This window comes from Scyliorhinus canicula, chromosome 1 (genome assembly GCF_902713615.1).
Source record: "Scyliorhinus canicula chromosome 1, sScyCan1.1, whole genome shotgun sequence".
NCBI classification, from domain to species: Eukaryota; Metazoa; Chordata; class Chondrichthyes; order Carcharhiniformes; family Scyliorhinidae; genus Scyliorhinus; species Scyliorhinus canicula.
The window spans coordinates 61940589-61964520 of NC_052146.1; the positions used below are offsets into that span (position 1 = coordinate 61940589).

Here is a 23932-nt window from a genome sequence, read left to right on the forward strand (position 1 = left end):
GATTAATAAGGGGATCAGGGGTTATAGGGAGAAGGCAGGAGAATGGGGATGAGAAAATATCAGCCATGATTGAATGGCGGAGCAGACTCAATGGTAGAGTGGCCTAATTCTGCTCCTATGTCTTATGGTCTTATATGCCTTCCTTAAAGTTACTTGTACATCACATCACAACAAACCCATACTGGCAGCGTGCATGTGTGGTCATCAGAAGATTGGGCTCACCATGAAGTTCACCATGGTCCAATATCTCCAGATGATCATTGACCAGATTTATTGTGAATAAGTGCTATTTAGAACAAGGGATCAGAGAGTGAATGACACCTGTGGAACAATACCCCAGTCAAATCGTCTGCTTTTGAAATTTTATCCATGATGTTTGACCTCCGGATTTGACTATTCAATGTTCTCCTGGCTGGCCCCCTATCGCGCAGTCTCCATAATCTTAAACTCACCCAAAACTTTCTGCATGTATCCCAACATGCATGAAGTCCCTTTCACTCATTACCCCTGTGATCACTGACCTGCACAAATCCCCCAGTCTAGTAATATCGAGATTTTAAACCTCTCGTCTTTGTTTTGAAATCCCTCTGAGGCCTTGCCCCTCACTATCATATATCCTCTGCCAACCATACAACCTTCTGAGACCTCCAGCCTCTTAACGTCTCAGATTTTCATCACACTTACAAGGACAGCTATGCATTCAGCTTCCAAGGCCCCGGACTCTGGGATTCTCTCCATAAACCTCTCTGCCTCGTTCTCCCCTATCAAGTCAGCCATTAAAACCCCTCTATTTTATTGAACTTCTGGTCACTGGGCCATTAACGCTTTAAATGGTACTTTTTCAAATTTACTCTGATGCCAAGGATCAAGGTTCTATATAAATGCATGTTAGTCATTGTCAGGAGTCAATTACTTAAGTAAGGCAGGTAAGGAAGTGGAGAAACTGGTGATGGGAAAAAGTAAATATTTTACCTAATTAACGGCCATTGAATCTGAAACATAATGCTGAATAGAAAATATTTAGAATACCTACTTTTGTGATATGACTCACAACTTTTGGGACTTCACTATTTCTCCTGCAAGTCAGCAAGTCATTCAACAATAAATTTGGATTTTGATGGATCTTTAATGAAAGTGCTTTACAGAGAGAAAAATGAAAAGGGAGTGGGCTCACGGCAAGGGTGGCTAAACATTTGGCTGCAAAGATAGGTTTCATACAGGTAGAAAGAGAAAAGAGAGGTTTAGGTATGTGTGTTCCAAACAGTAAGCCTGGGGCAAATTATAACAACAGAAAATATTTCAGCGAAATATATATTTTACTCAATAGTAACCGGACTCCCAGACTGAGCTTCTGCCTGCAGGTAAGACTTGCAGGTGGATTAAGTACTTGCAGGAGTTCCCTCAATTTTCCTTTCTTTCTATGATCTGAGGCAGGGATTCTCAACCAGTGGTCTGCAGCTTCCTAGTAGCCCACCAATGGGTACACAAAAATAATTATTCTTTGTGCCCCAGTGAAATATGGTAATACTCATTGTCAAATTGGCGCAGCATCAGAGAGCACATACGGGATATCGAGCTCACTGGAAAGTGGATGCTGATTAGAAACTATCAGCAGCAACACAATGTTTGAAAAGAGGGAGCTGCTGAAAAGCAGAGACAAAGGACTCAAAAGGGGATTGTTCTAGCAACTCATCTGGAGATAGTGGACTGTGACCTCTAGATAAACCTCAGTTCTGCTTTGGAGACAAGGTAACGGTGGGCGTCAGCCAGACAAGTTGTCACCTGGCCCTCTTTGCTTTCTTGCCTCCCCCAACACCACCCGCTTCTCTCCTCATCCCATCAATCTGGCCTCTGCGACAGGGACCATCAACCCTTGTCCAGACCCCGACTGGGGTCACTACTTAAGCCACAGACAGACATGACCAATAACCCCATGGGGCAGGGTAGACACACACGTAGCACCTCGTGACACTCTGTACGTCCTCCCCGTGTGTGCGTGGGTTTCCTCCGGGTGCTCCGGTTTCCTCCCACAGTCCAAAGATGTGCGGGTTAGGTGGATTGGCCATGCTAAATTGCCCGTAGTGTCCTGGAAGGTTAGGGGGGGGTTGTTGGGTTACGGGTATAGGGTGGATATGTGGGTTTGAGTAGGGTGATCATTGCTTGGCACAACATCGAGGGCCGAAGGGCCTGTTCTGTGCTGTACTGTTCTATGTTCTATGACAGAAGTGGCAATTAATGCAGACAGACTCACAATGTGACGAAGCAAACTTTCCCTTTATAGGGAGATAAAGGAAAATTACTGCCACAGTGCACATGCTGGAAGGCAGCAAATCAGTCAATGTCTGCTGGCAGAGCAGACAACATTTCAACAAGAGGGGTTGTGGTATCTGCTCTATTGTTCACTCAGGCAGTATCTGGGGTATCTGATACCCATTTGATGTTGTAGTATCCAGCCTTATGCGCTATTTGGGCAAAGGCTGAGATACTTTTATGTATATATTTTGAATCTTGGAACAAGAACATGAACATTGCTGAGTTGTTGAACTCATGCTAGAAAGGTCTGCCACACACCTATGGGTTCCTTTGGGGAGAACATTAAAGCCCTACTGCCAGCCTCTGCCCCATCAAAGTTATCGACATATAACCAGGCAGCTCACAAACAACCAAGTTCAGTGAAATGCTGCTGCAGACACCTTGGTGTGAATCCACCCACGAAAACAGCTCTGGAAGTGTTGATCCCAATTACTGCAACCTACTTATGTGAAACTGGATCTTCGGCAGTCACATCAGTGAAAACAAGCACAGAGTCAGGGTGAACATGACATGCGCACAAGGGCGTCCATGTCTTTACAGATTTATTGCTCCGCACCAGAAACAAGTTTCACACTAAGTAAAATATAAACAATAATAAATACAGAGGTTCAATTGTATAACCAACTTTCATACAGAAAATTGGTTGGGCAGGTGGAGGTATCTCAGAGGCCGGAAGTTTGAGAACCCCTGATCTACAGGACTGCAGAACACAGGCCCTGTGCCATTGAACTATTATTTGCTCACCGCTTTGTTAACCTTTTGAATCCGTACACACCCTCACGTTCCCCATGATTCACCCCTTTTGCTCTTCATGGGTCCAGTAAGAACAATCTTGCAGTTATTACGAAACCCTAGGCTAGAGCACAATCAGTTCCAGCCCCAAGTGCCCCGGAGTCACAACACAAGTGAATTAACCAATCATTCTTGCAAAAATGCCTTTGGCCCTTGGCTGCCCAATAATTACAGTCACAAGGCTTGTAAAAGTAAACGTAATTACTGTTAATTTATAACAATAACTATAATGAAATAAGCAGAAGATACAGTTGGTTAACAATTAAATAATACCCAAGTCTAAATTTAACTTGCCTCCCCCACCCTCTACACACACACACACAGACAGACAAATACAGAGGGGTGGAAAGGGGTACAAATCATAAGTGAAAGGAAAAAGAGACTTTGTTTCAGATAGTGTTTTTTTAAGCACACTTTCTTCACAGTAAGTTTGCAGACTAAAGTCATTGATTTGCAGCCTGTAATGGTCTGCTCCATGGTTTAGAAATACAGTACTCACAACATTCCTTTATTTCTCATGAAACTTTGCTTTCAGTTCGTGGTTTGCCTTCAGGCCTCTGTAGTTTCATGAACACAACACCCACAGGCTTTTTGGAGAAAGAGACAGCCCCCACAGCAGCTTTCTGGAGAGAGTTAGCTGGATCTTACTGGACAGAGAGTTACCTGGATCTTTTCACCATGCTTCCAGATTCAAAACTGAAACCTTCAGGTCTCTGAGAATCATCACACTGGGATAAGATCCATTAACCACCTGTTACCAGGCAGAGTACGGCCTTTTGGGCCAATCCCATGACCCCCTGCCAATCAATCAATCAATCAAAGGTCTACAGTTCCAGTTTAAACCAGCACGTAATCTCTCCTAAAACATCTGGATTCTTCTGCTTGAATTAAAGATACAGGCTACTTTCCTGAAAGACACATGTCCATTAATCGTCCTTGGATCAAAATAAGAACGGCAAAATAAAAGAAAGGGGGAATAAGGGGACAAAACAGGAAGGACCTGATGTGATAGGCAGGTTGGTTCGATGTGGACTGGACTCGACGTAGGGAAGTTAGAAACAGACGTCTAACACTGGAGAAGATCCAACACTGTTTTATTCAACTATAGAACTGCTATACATATTCAGCTGTGGGTCGACACTATACTGATCTGACTGGTGACCTTGTACTAGCCTGACCAGACTTACTAACTTCCGCATGGTGTTTGCACTGGCTAGCTTGTGGACTCTGACTGTCTCAGTGGCTGGGTCCAGAGAGAGCGGGAAACCTACTGCCCTCTGGCTCTATAGTGATAGTGTCCTGTCTGGTGATTGGCTGCACTGTGTTGTGCGCTTACTGGTCATCCTATGTGTCAATCACTGCCTGTCTGCATCTCATTATATACATGTGGCTATTATGACAGGACCCTTACTCTTTTGCAGCTAGAATAGTGCTAGTCATCCATATGGAAATAAACTACATTAAAAAAAAATTGGAAATATGAACTAAGAAGCTCCTTTAAGAAATTTAACCAGTTCAGAACTGTGAGCTTTCAAATCTGCATTGATATGCCATTAACAAACTGAACAGTGATCCTCCTCAGTAAGAAACATTAGGTCGATATATTGAGTCAAATATGAGAAATATACAACACAAACTGTTGTGATATGCTTGATCTAATCTTTTTATTGATTTCTTATGACAGTTATTTTTTGCTGGAAAGATGAAGCATGTTAGCACTCAAGAACAGAATGCACTCCACTTTGAACACCAAGCGTTAGCATCAAGCACTCCTGGGGAGAGGAATAGTGCATTTAGTCCAAAGTAATACTCCCCAATCCCCTTTCTCAACAATATGCCTCACCTCCACTCCACTGCAGCAATGCGAAAGTTTCCAGTGTCCTCCCTAGTTACAGGTACAGTAAAGTCGCCATAGTCCCAGAGGCAGCTTTCTCTTTTGAGGGGCAGAGCTGACTGCAGGTGATTTAACCTGAGGATCACCACAACTCAGGCAAAGGGCAAGATTGAGAAGGAGGGGCCTTCATGAATAACCTCAGCTCATTTGGGAATTCAACCTATGCTGCTGGCCTTGCTCTGCATCATGGACCAGCTGTCCAGCCAACTGATCTAAACCAGCCAAACAACAGGGGGCCCGTTTCCTTTGCTAATGCACAAATGAATACCTCAGTGCATTCTGTGTTGAACTGTGGCAATGTTACTCAATTTTGAACTAGGGAACCATACTAATCTCATCACCCCTTTTGGATTGGAATCAGTCATTGCAAAGAAACACATTGTCCTAACCAGCTGCATCATGAGAACAGGAGTAGGCCATTTAATCCCCGAGGCCTGTTTCGCCATTCAGACAGACCATGTCTGATCTGCACCTCAGCTCCATTTTCCTGCCTTTGCTCTATATCCTTCTTTACCCTCACCCATTGAAAATCCTGTATCCAGCTCCGAATGCTCAAATTGAATGCAGTGTGCACAGGTGTTCAGAGGAAAGATTTCCAGATTTTTACCACCCTTTGTGTGAGAAAAGCACATCCTCATTTTTCTCCTTAATGGTTGACTCCAATTGGGAGATTTTATTTTGTTGCTCTTGAATCAGAGCATCAGAGGAAATCATAGCGAGAATTGTCCTATCAAATCCACACACATCTTCACATACATCTTTACCCTACCCAGTTCTCTTAACTCTGTCCATTGGTGAGGCATACTGGTCCAGAAACACATCACAGCAGATGGTGAAATTTCAAAGAACAAAGAAAAGTACAGCACAGGAACAGGCCCTACGGCCCTCCAAGCCTGCGCTGACCATGCTGTCCGTCTAAACTAAAATCTTCTACACTTCCGGGGTCTGTGTCCCTCTATTCCCATCCTATTCATGTATCTGTAAAGATACCCCTTAAACATCACTATCGTCCCTGCTTCCAACACCTCCTCCGGCTGCGAGTTCAGGAACCCACTACCTTCTGTGTAAAAAACTTGCCTCGTGCATCTCCTCTAAACCTTGCCCCTCGCACTTTAAACGTATGCCCCCTAGTACTTGACCCCTCTATCCTGGGAAAAATCTCTGACTATCCACTTGGTATATGCTCCTCATAATTTTGTAGACCTCTATCAGGTCGCTTTCGATTCAATAAAATCTGGAATTAAAGTCTTTGAAGACCATTCTCTGTTGCAGTAAAAACCCATCTGGTTCACTAATGTCCTTTAAGGAAGCAAATCAGCCATCCTTACTTGGTCTGACCTTCATGTGACTCCAGATCCACAGTGATTTCATTGGCTCTGAAATGGCCTAGCATGCAACTCAGTTAGCAAACCGCTAAAAGGTACCAAAGGATAGAAACCAAATGAACCATCCTGCACCGACCCTGGCACCAGAAACGACAACAGCGAACTCAGCACTATCGACCCTGCAGAGTTCTCCTTATTAACATTTGGGGGCAAGTGCCAGAATTGGGAGAGCAGTCCGACTGTCTAGTCAAGCAAGAACCTGACTAGTCATACCCATGGTATCATACATTAACATGTTTGTCACAGGCACCACCATCACCAACCCTGGTATGTCCTGTCACACAATAGGGCAACACAAGGTATACAACGTAACTACATAACACGGCATCGGGTGAAGCATGCAGGGGCGTAGTGTTAATCAGGTCAGTCCATAAGAGGGCCGTTTAGGAGTCTGGTAACAGCGGGGAAAAAGGAGTTTTTGAGTCTGTTCATGTGTGTTCTCAGACTTTTGTATCTCCTGCCCCATGGAAGAAGTTGGAAGAGTGAGTAAGCCGGGTGGGAGGGGTCTTTTGTTATGCTGCCCGCTTTCCCCAGGCAGCGGGAGGTGTAGATAGAGTTAATGGATGGGAGGCAGGTTTGTGTGATGGACTGGGCTGTTCTCTCGACTCTCTGAAGTTTCTTGCAATCTTGGGCCCAGCAGTTGCCATACCAGGCTGTGATACAGCCAGATAGGATGCTTTCTATGGTGCATCTGTAAAAGTTGTTAAGAGTTAATGTGGACATGCCGATTTCCTTCGTTTCCTGAGGAAGTATAAGCACTGTTGTGCTTTCTGGGTGGTAGCATCGACGTGGGTGGACCAGGACAGATTTTTGGAGATGTGCACCCCTAGGAATTTGAAGCTGCTAACCATCTCCACCTCGGCCCCTTTGATGCTGACAGGGGTGTGTACAGTACTTTGCTTCCTGAAGTCAATGGCCAGCTCTTTAGTTTTGCTGGCATTGAGGGAGAGATTGTTGTCGCTGCACCACTCCATTAGGTTCTCTATCACTCTCCTGTATTCTGACTCGTCGTTATTCAAGATCCAGCCCACTATCGTCATATCATCAGCAAACATGTAGATGGAGTTGGAACCAAATTTTGCCACGCAGCTGTGCGTGTACAGGGAGTATAGTAGGGGGTTAAGTACCAGCCTTGCGGGGCCCCGGTATTAAGGACTATTGTGGAGGAGGTGGGAGCAACACCACTTGGAAGTTTCCTCCCCCCCCAAACCACTCACCATCCTGACATGGAAATATATCGCCTTCACTGTCCCTGGGTCAAAATCCTGGAACTTCCTCCCTAACAGCACTGTGGCTGTACCTACAGTACAGGACTGGAGCTATTCAACAAAAGAGCTCACTCCCACCATCTCAAGGGCAATTATGGATTGGCTATAAATGTTGGCCGTGCCAGCGATGCCTACATCCCATGAATTAATTATTAAAAATTTACTACTTGGGAAAAAAAATCAAGTGTAGAATTCAACACAATTGAAGCCAGTGTCCTATATTAATCATTGTAAAGGTTTGGTTTGGGAACAAAATGTCACAATGCTACACTTCCATTCAGAATAGCAAAGGAAGCAACATTACCAGATCACTCATAATGAAACTCGCAAGTACTTGGAACAATGTGACATTGACTATGATCAGGTTGGGCTGGACTCACACCTGGCCTACAAACAGGTCCAATCAAGTTGGCGTAAAAATAAACTAGATACAAACTGGTAACATTGCTCAGAGAAAAATCTGTTGCATCAACTGCTTGATTGCAGTTAGCGTGAAAATCTATGGTAGTTAATGCAACAGATAATGTTCATTAGTGTAACAGTTCAATGGTAATCAGCATGTGGCATAGATTTAAAATGTTCGGCTCATGGCAACCGCTATTAATACAATATTGCTGTATACGCTTATATTATATCTGATAATCTTCATTAGTGTCTCAACATTAACACTTCAATGAAGTTACTGTGAAACTCCCCTGGTTGCCACACTCCAACGCTTGTTCGGGTACACTGATGGAGAATTCAGAATTTCCAATTCACCTAACAAGCACGTCTTTCAGGGCTTGTGAGAGGAAACCAGAGCTCGTGGAGGAAGCCCACGCAGACACGGGAGAGCATGCAGATTCTGCACAGACGATGACCCAAGTCAGGAATCGAAACCGGGTTCCTGGCGCCATGATGCAACAGTGCTACCCACTGTGCTACCGTGCTATCTCAGTTTGTGGATGCGTAATGGATATCTGAGAGCAATTCCAAAGACGTAAAGGTGGTGAATTATGTGAATTTCATCTGCACCCTAAACTTCGGTGGCAGTTTTGGAATCACTTTGTCCTGTTTCATTTGAGTTTCAGCGACCATCACTTGGAAGACACCAGACTAGAAAATGGATACATTCCACTGAGTAACAGCAAGAAACATTCCAAAGTTGGTTCTAGCGCATGTCTGATATAAAGGTAGCCTGCCCATTCTCCCTGCACTGACTGTCCTCATAGCATGCCTTGACCCTGAACCTCCAGCATTGCTCATTCCCATTTCCCACATCATCTACTGTGGTGGTTTATTTCACAGCAATTATCAAGTGAATGCAAGTCAATGTGGAGTTACGCTGGATTTGGAGCTTTGGGTTCATTTCCCATTGTTAATTTGTAGTCTGTATGTTGGGACTTGGATACTTTCAGAAGAGAATCTAAGGGAAGATTGACAATGGACAATTTTAGGATTACGAAGGGGTACAATATGCTGGAAAATGGTATGATTCTTCTGAATTTTCCAAAACAAGTGGCATTGATTTATGATAATGAGACCTAAAATAAATAAACAACGATTAACATATGGATCAAATTTCCAGAATGGGTAACCAAACAGGAAACTTTAAGGATTTCAAGCAAGTTCTTGATATCTGGAGGGATTTGTGGTTATAATTTCTCTGATCCCAAGATATTCACAGGGTGAAAAATAAATAAATGAATGGGCAGGAAGTGAGCTGATGACCTTGACTTGACTGAAATACATTTCTACAGTAATACAATCACCGTGGGCATATAAATATACATATATCAATTTCCCTAAACCTTACAGGATGAATTAATGGATCTGCGAAGGTATTAGGGTAAAGAAAATCATTCTGTAGCAATTGGCCAGTTTTGTTCTTTGTATTTATTTACCACTGTTATTTAACCAAACCATAAAACCATGGGAAAATATAGTTTTCTCAGTGTGATTTGTAAACATGGGCAAGTGAAAAATGAGAAGCAAAGGGAGTGTACGGGAAGAGACTGGCAGCTAACAGTAAAACAATCCAAAAGTCTTCTCTAGGCTATAAATTATAAAAGAGTGGTAAAAAGGAGGATTGGGGCTGATTGTGGATCTAAAACAATTTTTAGATCGGGGCAGCAGGGTAGCATGGTGGTTAGCATAAATGCTTCACAGCTCCAGGGTCCCAGGTTCGATTCCCGGCTGGGTCACTGTCTGTGTGGAGTCTGCACGTCCTCCCCCTGTGTGCGTGGGTTTCCTCCGGGTGCTCCGGTTTCCTCCCACAGTCCAAAGATGTGCGGGTAAGGTGGATTGGCCATGCTAAATTGCCCGTAGTGTCCTAATAAAAGTAAGGTTAAGGGGGGGTTGTTGGGTTACAGGTATAGGGTGGATACGTGGGTTTGAGTAGGGTGATCATGGCTCGGCACAACATTGAGGGCCGAAGGGCCTGTTCTGTGCTGTACTGTTCTATGTTCTATGTTCTAAAAGGTGATTTATGCATTGAGGACAGGAACAATAAATTAATACTTTGCACCTGTCTGTAGAACGGACGATGATGTTGCCCAAGGTACTATAAAAGTATAGTTGAAACACTTGATGGGCTAAGCATTGAGAATGAAAAGGTATTAGAAAAGTTGGCCCTTCCACGGATGGGATGTGTCTGAGGATACTGAGGGGAGTTAGGGTGGAAATTATGAGAGGACTGGCCAAGATTTTCCAATCTTTCTCAAATATAAGCACGGTGGCAGAGTGGTTACCATTGCTGCCTCACAATGCCAGGGATCAGGGTTCAATTAATGCCTTGAGTGATTGTCTGTGCGGAGTCTGCACGTTCTCCCATGTCTGCGTGCATTTCCTCCGGGTGCTCCAGTTTCCTCCCACAGTCAAAAGATGTGCAGGTTAGGTGGGTTGGCCATGCTAAATTGCCCCTTAGTGTCCTAAAATGTGCAGATTAACAGAGGTTACGGGGATAGGGCGAGGGAGTGGGCCTAGGCAGGGCAGTCGGTGCAATCTTGATGGGCCAAATGGCCTCTTTCTGCACTGTCGGGATTGAATGGACACAGTGGTACCAAAGGGCTGGAGAACTGTGAATATTATATTCTTACTCAAAAAAGAGTGTCAAGATAAATGCAGCAGCAACAGGATTGTTTGTTTAACTATGGTGGCGGGGAAGCATTGAGAAATAATAATTCTGGGCAAAATTAATATTCACCTGGGCAAATATGGGTTAATTGAGGAAAGGCAGCAGAGATTTGTTATGGGTAAATCATGTTTAACTAACTTGCTTGCGTGGTTTGATGAGTTAATGGAAAGGGTTGAAGAGGATTTATGAAGTTGATGTGGTGTATATGGACTTCCAAAACACATTTGACAAAATACCAAATGACAGGCTTTTAAGCTGAGTTAGAGCTCATGAAATAAAAGAACAGCCACAGCAGTATGCTTATAAAATTGGCTGAGTGACCGGAAGCCGAGAGTAGTGGTGAACAATTGTTTTCAGACTGGAGGATGTTTGATAGTGGGGTTCCCCAGGCTTCGGTGTTAATGCCCCTGATTTTCCTGATATATATTAATTACCTAGATTGGGATGTGCAGGGCACAATTTCAAAATCTGAGGATGACACAACATTAGAATTATTGTGAACAGAGAGAAGGAAAGTGTTAAACTTCAAAAGTACATAGACAGGCTGTTGGAATGGGCGGACAAACGACTGATGACATTTAATGCAGAGAAGTGTGAAGTGATTCATTTTGGTAGAAAGAATGAGGAGAGATAATATAAAATAAAGGTATAATTCTAAAGGGAATGCAGCGGCAAAGCTGTATCAACGTTGTGGGGGTTATCATTGACCAGAATCCAAATCGGACCAGCCATGTAAATACTGTGACTATAAGAGCAGGTCAGAGGCTGGGAATTCTGTGGCGAGGAGCTCACACCCTGACTCCTCAAAGCCTGTCCACCATTTACAAGGCACAAGTCCACCTGCCTGGGTGAGTGCAGCTCTAAGAACACTCAAGAAGCTCAGCACCATCCAGGACAAAGCAGCCCACCTGATTGGCACCACATCCCCCATTATCAACATTCACCCGCTCCAACACCAATCTGCAATGGTGGCAGTGTGTACCATCTAGAAGGTACAGCAACTGACCAAAGCTCCTCCGACAGAACCATCCAAATCCACAACCTGTACCATGTACGAGCAGATGCATGGGAACGCCATTACCAAGTTCCCTTCCAGGCTACACACCATCTTAACTTGGAACTATATCCCCTTTGCTTCACTGTTTATCAGTCACAATCCTAAAACTCCCTTCCGAACAACGCCATGGGTGTATTTATGCCACATGGCCTGCAGAGGTCTAAGATGGCGGCTCACCGCCACCCTCTCAAGGGATGGGCAATAAATGCTGCCTATCCAGTGACAGCCACGTGCCATGAATAAATGAATTAAAAGGAGTGACCTGGGGGTATATGTACAAAAACATTGAAGGTAGCAGAGTAGGTTAATAAAACAGTTAATAAAGCATATCAGATACTGGGCTTTATAAGCATGAGACTAGAATATAAAAGGAAGCTATGATAGATCTTATTAAAACATTACTTCAGTCTCAACTGGAGTATAATGTCCATATATGGGTATCACACTTTAGAAAAGACGTGAATGTATCAGAGAGTGTGCAATAAAAAGTTCACGAGAATGGTTCTATGAATGAGGAACTTCAGTTATGTGGGGAGACTAGAGCAGCTAGTGCTGCACTCCTTGGAGAAGAGAAGATTAAGAGGAGATTTAACTGAAGTGGCTTGAGGCGAGTTACTCTTGCAGACAGCCAGCACAGACAGGATGGACCGAATGGTGTTCTTCTGTGCTGTAACCATTCTATGACTGTATGTGTTCTTGTTAGTAGTAATGAGAAGTTACAGTTGACTGCCGTACGCAAGTATCAGCTTGGTTCAACCAGTAACTTCAAAGTCAGAAGATTGTAGAATCAAGTCTGATTCTTGTACTTGACCACACAGTTCAGCACTTCAAACAATACTGAGGGAATGCCACAATGTTGCAGATGCCATCATTAAAATACAGTGTTGGGCTGGAGTCCCAGCTCCCTGCTTAGGTGAGCTTAAACAACCCCACATTACTTTTCTTTCTCCAATCTAGCCACATAACTGAAGCTCCTCATTCCTGGAGCCACCCTCCTGAATTTCTTTCCAACACCCTCTCCAAAACCTTCAAATCCTTCCTCAGGTGTGGTGGCAAGAACTAGACGCCATTACTCCAGTTGAGGACAAAGCAGTGTTTAGTACAGGATTTCCATAATGTCCTTGCTCTATGCCCCCTATTTATGAATCCCAGGAAAATTCAAAGAACAGGTGACACAAACTATGATGGTGGATCAAGCGCCTGTTTGACGAGTGATGTACAATGGGTGTTGGAGGACACTGAGCACCCATTTCACTTGGGGTTTAGAATGGGTGGTGAAGGATCAGGGGGGCAGGATTCTCTGTTTCTGAACAATTCAGTAAATTATCTCGACACTGCATCACAAATCATACTATAGGAGCGAACATTCAGACTAACCACTGCATTTTGCAGTGAGCTTGTATCCACATGGCCACACACTCTAACTCATTTTGCATACTGCTGGCTGAAAAGGAAAACTTTTATTCTCCCCGCCTGTCTGGATTTGAACCCAGGGACCAGCACGGAAAGAGCAAACTTGTACTAAGTTACTGACTCCCCACCAAAACATTATTAAAAAAGAAGAATGTAGGCAAACATCATGGGTGGGATTTTCCATTGCACCAGCAGCGCACCCATGCCCACGGGTTTGCTGGTGGCGTGGGGTAGCCACAATGGGAAATCGTATTGGCAGGTGGGGGAATGGAGAATACCACTGCCAGCGAGGGCGTGCCGCATAGGAAAATGCGGCTGATGGACCGCAGAAGCCCGCCCATGGCTTTCATGTCAGCATGTTATATGGCGAGTACAGAATCTCGACAGTGAAGAAGGAGGCCATTCGGCCCAATGGGGCTAACCCAACTCTTGGAAAAAGCGCCCTACTTAAGCCCATGCCTCCACCCTATCCTTGTAACCCAGTAACCCCATCTAAACTTTTGGACACTAAGAGGAAATCCATCTAAACTGCACATCTTTGCATTGTGGGAGGAAAATGGAGCACCCGGGGGAATCCCACGCAGACACGGGGAGAACATGCAAACTCCACAGTCACCCGAGGCCGGAATTGAACCCGAGCTTTGGAGCTGTGAGGCAGCAGTGCTGACCACTGTGCCGCCAAGTATGTGTTATAGAGGGTGTAACAGATGGCCAGGAGTGTTTGAAATGCCTTGAACATCCTTCTAAATCTTATTTCTATGAACTTATTCCTGCTGCCACCACCACTCCAGTTTTGGTTGAGAAAATTGTGAATTTGAGCTCCATAACCAGGATTTCTGCTCAGAGGAAACATTGGCCATAATCTCAGCTGACATCAAAGGCAGTACTGCAGGAGCTTTTGCATTGTGAGCGTCGGTGTCCTTTAAATGGGATATTCAACTAGGCACAGTTTTGCCTATTCAAATGAATATGAAAGATCCCACAGCAATTCCCCTGGCTAGCATCCCTCTCTTAACAACAGCATTGATCAAAACTTCTCACTGTTTCTTGTGCGAGGTGCAACAAATGGCTGGCATAATTGCCTCTGTAACAACGGTTGCTTTCAAATGTTACTTATGACAGGGCACTACCACCATATAAATTCAAATATTGCTGTAGAGGCATAACTGCCTCTTTTTATAATTGGAGCTTATATCTTACTCATATTTCGTGTGGTTAATGATTCCTTCCAGTCCTCCAACTGAGCCAAATGTTGTTGTGTGGGTTCATACGCAATGGCAGGAACTAAAGATACTTAATAAGATTAGTATGGCACTGAACCAGGGTTTGAATAGGGTGACTGATAAGACGAGAGAGTTAAATGAACAATAACCCATTCCTTTTTATTTATGTGCGCAGTGTGTAGAAAATAATGGCTATCTGGGAAGGATTACAAGGCACTAGGCTAATTGAAGGGTACACTGACATGACAGATTTCACGAGCAAAGCTTGAGCAGTTTGTAATCATGAACTGAAGTTGCAGGATTAGATTACTGCCTTGAAATCTCTCCAGGTGTCTGTTGGTTTTCATTCTCCCTCTCTCTCTGTTGATGAGGTGCTCAGCATTGATTCGGGTTTTAATGCCAGCAGCGGCTGTCAGAACAGAAGCCTGTTGCAGCTGCACAGATGTGAATGCTGTTTATATTGAAGCGCATGCTTGGGAGGGGGCATTGCTGGAAAGTCTGGTATTTAGGTTATGCTGGAGCTGTATAAAACTTTGGTTAGGCCACAGCTGGAGTACTTTGTGCAGTCATGGTTGCCTCATTATAGGAAGGATGTATTGCACTGGAGAGGGTGCGGAGGAGATTCACCAGGATGTGAGCATTGGAGCTATGGAGAGAGAGGCTGGATAAGGTTGGGTTGTTTTCTTTACAGCAGGGAGGGCAGAAAGGGAACCTGATTGAGGTGTATAAGATTATGAGGGGTATAGACAGGGCGGATAGGGTCCAGCCGTTCCCCTTAGTTGAAGGGTCAATAACGAGAGTGCATAATTTTAAGGTGAGGGGCAGGACGTTTCGTGGGGATTTGAGGGAAATGTTTTTCACCCAGAGGGTGGAGGGAGTCTGAAATGCACTGCCTGGGAGATGGTAGAGATGGGAAACCTCACAGTCTTTAAAGGTATGTGGATGAGCATTTGCAATGTCACGGCATTCAAGGCTATTGACCAAGTGCTGGAAAGTGAGTTTGGTGTAGCTTTGTCGGTGCAGATTCAATGGGCTGAAGGGCCTTTTCTGTACTGTCTGACTATGAATCTATTTATTTTACATGTCTTATTGCTCTGAGAAGGTACTGAGGGGTCTTCTTCAATCACTGATTAATAGGGGAGAGTAGGTCAGGCTCTTTAGAGGGTAAGTGACAGTCAGCCACACATAAACCAGCCAGGGACTTCCGGTTGCGGCTATGACTAGCTAAGCCGCACATTTGGAAGCTCCTGCAACAAAGGTGTTTTTGGGCCAACTGGAGGGCCCCAACGGCGCTGAAAAAACGAATCCCGGTGGGGGAAGGTCCCCTGAGGAGAACTAGACCGATTTTATGGTCGGTACCCGGAGTGGAGCGGCAAGAAAAACGGCAGCAGCTCCCCAAAAAAAGCGGGGGAAGAAAATCAAAATGGCGGCCGGCGGTGCACCGGAGGAGTGGAAGAAATGGGCGGAGGAGCAGCAGGCCGCTCTCCTCCGTTTTTTCACGGAGATGAAAGTGGAACTCTTAGAGTCCATGAACGCGACGGCCACCAGGTTGGTGGGAGCCCAGGCGATCCAAGAGGCGTCGATTAAAGATCTGCAGCAGGAGATGGCCGCGAGGGAGGAGGAGGCCACAGTCATCGGGGCAAAGGTGGAGGTGCACGAGGCACTCCACACGAAGTGGCAGAGCCGCTTCGAGGAGCTGGACACTCGGATGAGGAGGAAAAATTTGAGGATCCTGGGCCTGGAAGAAGGCCTGGAGGGGTCGGATCTCCCGGGATATGTGGCGGAGATGTTGAGCTCCCTGATGGGGGAAGGGGCCGGTCCGGCGCCCCTGGAATTGGAAGAGGCATACCGGGTCATGGCCAGGAGGCCTAGGGCAAACGAGCCCCCGAGGGCGGTGCTGGTGCGGTTCCAGCGGCTAAGTGATCGAGAGAAAGTCCTGAGGTGGGCTAAAAGGGAGAAAAGCAGCAAGTGGCAGAACTCGACGGTAAGGGTGTACCAGGACTGGAGTGCGGAGGTGGCAAAGCGGCGGGCCCGGTACAACCGGACAAAGGCGGTGCTACACGCGAAAAAGATCAAATTTGGAATGTTGCAACCGGCGCGCTTGTGGGTCACCTACAAGGACCAACATCATTATTTCGAGTCCCCAGAGGAGGCCTGGACCTTTGTACAAGAGGAAAAGTTGGACACGAACTAAAACCTGGGAGCACCGGCGGTCGTAGCCGCCGGGGGACTCTTGATTGTGCAAGTGGCCCTTTTCTTTTTCAGGCCAGGTCGGAACTGGGTAACAGTTTCGTGGAGTGTTTGGGGTGTTTTTTCTCGAACGGTTGACTTTTCTGAATATTTTGAAGGTTTCGAGTTGTTGGGTGTTTCTGTATATTTGTACTGTTGAAATCTCTATTGTGGGTCGTTGGCTTCTTATGGGGTGTTTTTTCCCGTTTCCAATTTCCCTTAGTTATTCACCCCTCTTACCCTTTTTCTTTGGGTGCTTGGGGGGGTTTTTTGGTTCTTTTTTTTTCTTTTCGGGTTATGGTTATCTGCGGTTATTTATACTGTTTGATGGAGGGTGATGGTTGGGCACGCGGTTAGTTGATAGTTAGTTAATTATTTTGTTATTTAAGTATGTAGTTAAGTATTTATGTATTTAGTTGCCATTGGGTATTTGTATTTATATCGTTAAGTTGGGGAGACGGGACGGGGGGGAGCGGGTTGATTATGCGGGTCTTTCTCGGGGGTTTTAAGGGGATCTTTCACGGGCGCAGATGGGGTGAACCGGGAGGAGTCGGAATGTGGCAGGAGCAGCCGGGTCAGCGGAGACCAGCTGACTCTCGGGAGTACGATGTGGGGTACATCGCGGCTAGGAGGGGTCCTAGCCAGGGGGGGGGGGGGGGGGGGGGGGGGGGGGGGGGGGGAGGGGGGGGGGACTGGGGGGGGACACCGGGTTGCTGCTAGAAAGACCAGGGACGAGAAGGGGAGAGCCGGGGGGGGTGGGGGGGGGCCATCGCTATGGGAAGCGGGTCAGAAAAGAAGGGATGACCCGGGGCGAGCAAGGGACAAGACATGGCTAATCGACAGGGAGTAGGGACGGGTCGCTCTGCGACCCGATTGATCACGTGGAACGTAAGGGGGCTGAATGGGCCGGTCAAAAGATCAAGGGTCTTCTCACACCTGAAGGGACTGAAGGCTGATGTAGCAATGCTGCAGGAGACTCATTTGAGGGTAGCAGATCAGGTCCGCCTGAGAAGGGGGTGGGTGGGACAGGTGTTCCACTCAGGCTTGGATATCAAGAACCGGGGGGGTGGCGATTTTGGTGGGAAAGAGAGTGTCGTTTGTGGCGGCAGAGGTGGTGGCAGACAAGGAGGGCAGGTACGTGATGGTGAGGGGTAGGCTGCAGGGAGAGAGTGTGGTACTGGTAAATGTGTATGCCCCGAACTGGGACGACGCGGGTTTTATGAGGCGCCTGCTGGGCCTCATCCCGGGACTGGAGGCAGGGGGCCTGATCATGGGAGGGGACTTTAATACGGTGTTAGACCCTGGGCTGGATAGATCGAGTTCCAGGACGAATAGGAGGCCGGCAGCGGCAGAGGTGCTAAGGGGGTTCATGGAGCAGATGGGAGGGGTAGACCCATGGAGATTTGGTAGGCCTAGGGCGAGGGAGTATTCTTTTTTCTCCCACGTCCACAGAGTGTACTCTAGGATCGATTTTTTCGTATTGAACAGGGGGCTGATACCGAGAGTGCAGGACACGGAGTACTCGGCCATTGCGATATCGGACCATGCACCACATTGGGTGGACGTGGACATGGGGGAGGCGCGGGACCAACGCCCGTTGTGGCGCCTGGATGTAGGGCTGTTGGCGGACGAAGAGGTGTGCAGAAGGGTGAGAACGGGCATTGAGAACTATCTGGGTACGAATGACACAGGTGAGGTGCAGGTGGGGACGGTCTGGGAGGCCTTGAAAGCAGTGATTAGAGGAGAGCTGATCTCCATAAGGGCACACAGAGAGAGGAAGGAGAGGCAGGAAAGGGAGAGGCTGGTGGGGGAGCTCCTAGAAGTAGATAGGAAATATGCGGCGGCGCCAGAGGAGGGGCTATTAAGGGAGCGGCGTAGCTTGCAGGCCAGGTTCGACCTACTGACCACTAGGAAGGCGGAAATGCAGTGGAGAAGGGCGCAGGGTGCGGCGTATGAGTACGGGGAAAAGGCGAGCAGGATGCTGGCACACCAGCTTCGTAAGCGAGATGCAGCCAGAGAGATTGGGGGAGTGAGAGAGAGGGGTGGGGATGTAGTGCAGAAGGGGCAAGAGGTGAATAGGGTCTTTAGGGACTTCTATAGGGAATTGTATAGGTCTGAACCGCCGAAGAGGAGAGGGGGAATGAAGAACTTTCTCGACAAATTGGGGTTCCCAAAGGTACAGGAGGAGCTGGTGGAAGGGTTGGGGGCGCCGATAGAGCTGCAGGAGCTAATTAAAGGGATAGGCCAGATGCAGGCGGGGAAGGCGCCGGGGCCGGATGGGTTCCCGGTGGAGTTTTACAGGAAATTTGTGGACTTGGTGGGTCCAGTGCTGGTGCGAGCCTTCAATGAGGCGCGCGAGGGGGGGGTTCTGCCTCCAACAATGTCGCAGGCCCTGATCTCCTTGATTTTGAAGCGGGACAAGGACCCGGTCCAGTGCGGGTCCTACAGGCCTATCTCCCTCTTAAATGTAGATGCCAAGCTGTTAGCAAAGGTCCTGGCAACCAGGATAGAGGACTGTGTGCCAGGGGTAGTCCATGAAGACCAGACGGGGTTCGTGAAGGGACGCCAACTTAACACAAATGTTCGGAGATTGTTAAATGTGATTATGATGCCAGCAGTGGAAGGGGAGGCGGAGATAGTGGTAGCGCTGGACGCGGAGAAGGCATTTGACAGGGTGGAGTGGGAATACTTGTGGGAGACGTTGGAAAGGTTTGGGTTTGGGGAGGGATTTATCAAGTGGGTAAAACTGCTCTATTCAGCTCCGATGGCAAGTGTGGTAACAAACGGGAGGAGGTCAGAATATTTTGGGCTCCATCGAGGTACTAGGCAGGGATGTCCCCTATCTCCCTTACTCTTTGCATTAGCGATTGAGCCGTTGGCGATGGCACTGAGGGGTTCAGGGGGGTGGAGAGGACTGACAAGGGGAGGGGAGGAACATCGGGTCTCGCTCTATGCGGATGATTTGTTGTTGTATGTGGCAGACCCGGAGGGGGGAATGCCGGAGGTAATGGGGATACTAGCGGAGTTCGGGGACTTTTCGGGATATAAATTAAATCTGGGGAAAAGTGAGGTCTTTGTAATACACCCGGGAGACCAAGGGGAGGGAATTGGGAGGCTCCCCTTCAAAAGAGCAGTTAAAAGTTTTAGGTATTTGGGGGTGCAGGTGGCAAAGAACTGGGGGACCCTACACAAGTTGAACTTTTCCAGACTGGTGGAGCAGATGGAGGAGGAGTTTAAGAGGTGGGACATGGTGCCGCTGTCGCTGGCAGGGAGGGTGCAGTCAGTTAAAATGACGGTCCTCCCGAGGTTCTTGTTTTTGTTCCAGTGTCTGCCCATCTTCCTCCCCAGGGCCTTTTTCAAGAAGGTAACGAGTAGTATCATGGGGTACGTGTGGGCACATGGCACCCCGAGAGTTAGAAGGGTCTTTTTGGAGCGGAGTAGGGATAGTGGAGGGCTGGCGTTACCCAACCTTTCAGGATATTACTGGGCGGCAAATACATCGATGGTACGAAAGTGGATGATGGAAGGGGAGGGGGCAGCCTGGAAGCGCATGGAGAGGGCGTCCTGCGGCAACATAAGCTTAGGGGCACTGGTAACGGCACCATGGCCGCTCCCTCCCACGAGGTATACCACGAGCCCGGTGGTGGCGGCCACCCTCAAGATCTGGGGGCAGTGGAGGCGACACAGGGGGGAAGTGGGAGGTCTGATAGGGGCACCACTAAGAGGGAACCACAGATTTGCGCCGGGAAACACAGGAGGGGGATTCCAGAGCTGGCAGAGGGCGGGTATTAGACAACTGAGGGACTTGTTTATAGAGGGGAGGTTTGCGAGCCTGGGAGAGCTGGAGGAGAAATTTGGGCTCCCCCCGGGGAACACGTTCAGGTACCTCCAAGTGAAGGCATTTGCCAGACGACAGGTAGCGGGGTTCCCCGCGCTCCCCGACAGGGGGGTGAGTGATAGGGTGCTATCAGGGGTCTGGGTCGGGGAGGGGAAGATCTCGGACATCTATAAGATTATGCAGGAGGTGGAGGAGGTACCAGTAGAGGAGCTGAAAGATAAGTGGGAGTTAGAGCTGGGGGAACAGATAGAGGACGGGACATGGGCAGACGCCCTGGAGAGGGTTAACTCGTCGTCGTCATGTGCGCGACTAAGTCTCATTCAATTTAAGGTACTGCATAGAGCCCACATGACGGGGACAAGGATGAGTCGGTTTTTCGGGGGTGAAGACAGGTGTATTAGATGTTCGGGAAGCCCTGCGAATCATGCACATATGTTTTGGGCATGTCCGGCACTGGAGGAGTTCTGGAAGGGGGTGGCAGGGACGGTGTCGAGAGTGGTGGGGTCCAGGGTCAAGCCAGGATGGGGACTTGCGATCTTCGGGGTTGGGGTGGAACCGGGGGTACAGGAGGCGAGGGAGGCTGGAATATTAGCCTTTGCGTCCTTGGTGGCTCGGAGGAGGATCCTGATTCAGTGGAGGGACGAAAGGCCTCCGAGTGTTAACACCTGGTTAAACGACATGGCAAACTTCATCCAATTGGAAAGGATCAAATTCGCCCTGAGAGGGTCGGTGCAGGGGTTTTCCAGGCGATGGCAACCCTTCCTAGACCTCTTGGATCAGAGATAGAAACTGAGGCCATGACAGCAGCAACCCGGGAGGGGAGGGGAGGGCGGGAGGGGGGGAGGGGGGGGGGGGGAGGGGGGAAAACGACGAAGGAAGTACGGTAGCGGCGGTGGCACGGGCAAGGCCTGCCCGAGGACGCTGCTAGAAATGATAAGTTGGTCTGACTGTCGGTTCGCCGGCGGGGGGGGGGGGGGGGGGGGGGGGGATGCGCGGGTAGGGGGGGGGGGGGGATTCTTTTTCTTTTTCTTGTTAAGTAGGGGGGTTTGACTTTGTTGTGTTATAATTTAAATGTAAATGTAGGGGGGGTTAAAATGTTTGTATTTTGAAAAATTCAATAAAAATTATTTAAAAAAAAAAAAAATAAACCAGCCAGAGCAATGTCCTTAAAGGGGGCATTAGTGAACAAGATGAGCTTTCAGTTCAATTCGACATCCTCAGCAGTCACTTTTATTGACGCCAGCAAAAACAAAATTCAAATTCTCAAACTGCCACGGTGAGATTTAAACTCACATTTCCTGGATTAGAGGTCCGGTCCTCTAGGTTACTGGTCCAGTAATTTCATCACTAAAATGACCAAACCCAGATGAATGATTGTGACACTGTCACTTTAAGAAATAATTAAAATTCAGGTATGAAGCCAGGCTGTGGTTGGCAGTAAAATATTATTACTTGAATTATTTAAAGTAAAATCAGCAGCTGTATTCTTCTCAATTAATGTCTGAAACCAATTGGTGCTGTCAAAGATGTGAAGGTCCGTAAGAGGGTGCAAAGGATAATTTACCAGAATGTTAGGGGGGATTTTTAGTTACCAGGTTAGGCTGGAAAGATTGAGGTTGTTCTTCTTGGAGCAAAGGAGATTGAGGGGAGATTTGGTAGAAGTGTACAACAGGTTTGGATAAGGTGGCCAAGGAAAACCTGTTTTCACTGGCTGATGGGACAAGGACTAGGGGGACACAGAGTTATGGTTCTGAGCAAGAGATTCAGGAGGAGTGTGAGGGGGAATTTTTCTAATACAGTGAGGGGCGATGATATTGCTGTTTTATGCTCAATGATTCCCCCTCCAAGGTCTGGGATCTATAGATTCCAGTTCCAATCATGGAATCCCTGTTGGGGATTCTGCACAACCCTGTGAAAGAGCACCGTACTTCAGCCCACTCCCCCGCCCTATCCCCCGTGAACCCTACCTAACCTGCACATCTTTGGACTGTGTCGCGGAAGAGGGGGGGGGGGGCGGGGGGGGGGGGGGGGAGAACGTGCAAACTCCACGCAGACAGTCCCCCAAGGCTGGAACTGAACCTGGGTCCCTGGTGCTGAGGCAGCAGTGCTAGCCGCATTGTGTGGGGATGCCTCATCCAAGTTGATCACTGTTGATGCCTGGGAAATTGAGTATCGATCGGCAATTTGACCCCGGGAGGCATCACTACAGCACTAGATCCTTTCTAACTGGCACCCTCGTCTCCGCCGTGTGAGTCAGGCATGCTCTGAAACACAAGCTCCCGGCCGATAGCCAAACTCTCCACCATCCTTTAACCCTCTGATATATGGAGCGACCGAGTTTCACACAGACCTGGGGGGGGGGGGGGGGGGGTACCTGGAAACCGCAGCTCAGGTCAATGCATCCGATACCCACAGAAACGCAGGGGCAAGGGGGCCTTGCCATTCTTAATTCTTAAAATAATATTGTATCAGTGAATCTTCGAGCACGGAGGTGGGGGGGGGAGCCTTCGGCCCATCGCACCTATCCTGGCCCTTTGAGCTACCACCTTGTCCTATCCATTCGGTCACCCCGCGTCTCCCCCCCCCCCCCCCCCAAAAAAAAAAACATGTGTCACTTTCAAGCAATGCAGCCGTTTACATGAAAGATTTGAACTACTTTTGTCTTCCAAGCCGGGTGCATTTGTTGTAGTTGATGAAGTCCTGATCGGTTTTGACACAGCCTCCCTCTGCTGAACAATGTAACAGACTGTGGTCAGAGACAGCGCGTCAGGGAGCGGGGTTGCAGTGGCAGCTTTGGGTGATGTGCACCGTCTGCATGTGTGTGTCCCACAGATGGTGCCATTCAAGGCACTGGCTGGCAGGCTGGCCAAGATCCAGAGAAAGCGGTTACTTAATCAGGGGCAAGCGGTGGCAACAAAATAAATCAACCCCTTTTCCTTAATGAGATCCAAGCGAGGGGGCTCCAGACTTTGAACAAATGCAAGGGGCTTTCATTAAAGAGAACATTTGGATTTCCAGAGTATATCCTTGCAACGCACCAGTTCAGCAGAAGCTCCTTAAACGCTTTGCCTTTGCGTTTTAAACACAAATCCACCCAAAAGCTACTTAAAAGATGTTGAACTCGAACATGAGCCGACCGTTTGCCAGAACTGCGGAGCCTCGACAGATCTCAAGTCCACTGGAAGAATGACATCGCGAGCTCACAGGGTGGCTGGGGGCGAATCTATAATGACATCTTTCCCATCGCTTTGATCCTAATGGTTCCCAATTATAAATAGAATTGGACCCACGATTATCAGACAGATGCGAGACGTGGTCAGAGGTTCAGTTAGGTAAAACTTACTGACCCCCCTCTCTCTCACACACACACAGAATACTGACAGGTTGTCGGTCTGGAGAACCCAT

General features: G+C 47.7%; 1 protein-coding gene across 1 annotated transcript in view; it reads right to left on the bottom strand.

The window, feature by feature from the left end:
* kremen1 (kringle containing transmembrane protein 1) overlaps positions 1-23932 on the bottom strand; it is a 224400-nt gene that overhangs the window by 199575 nt on the left and 893 nt on the right.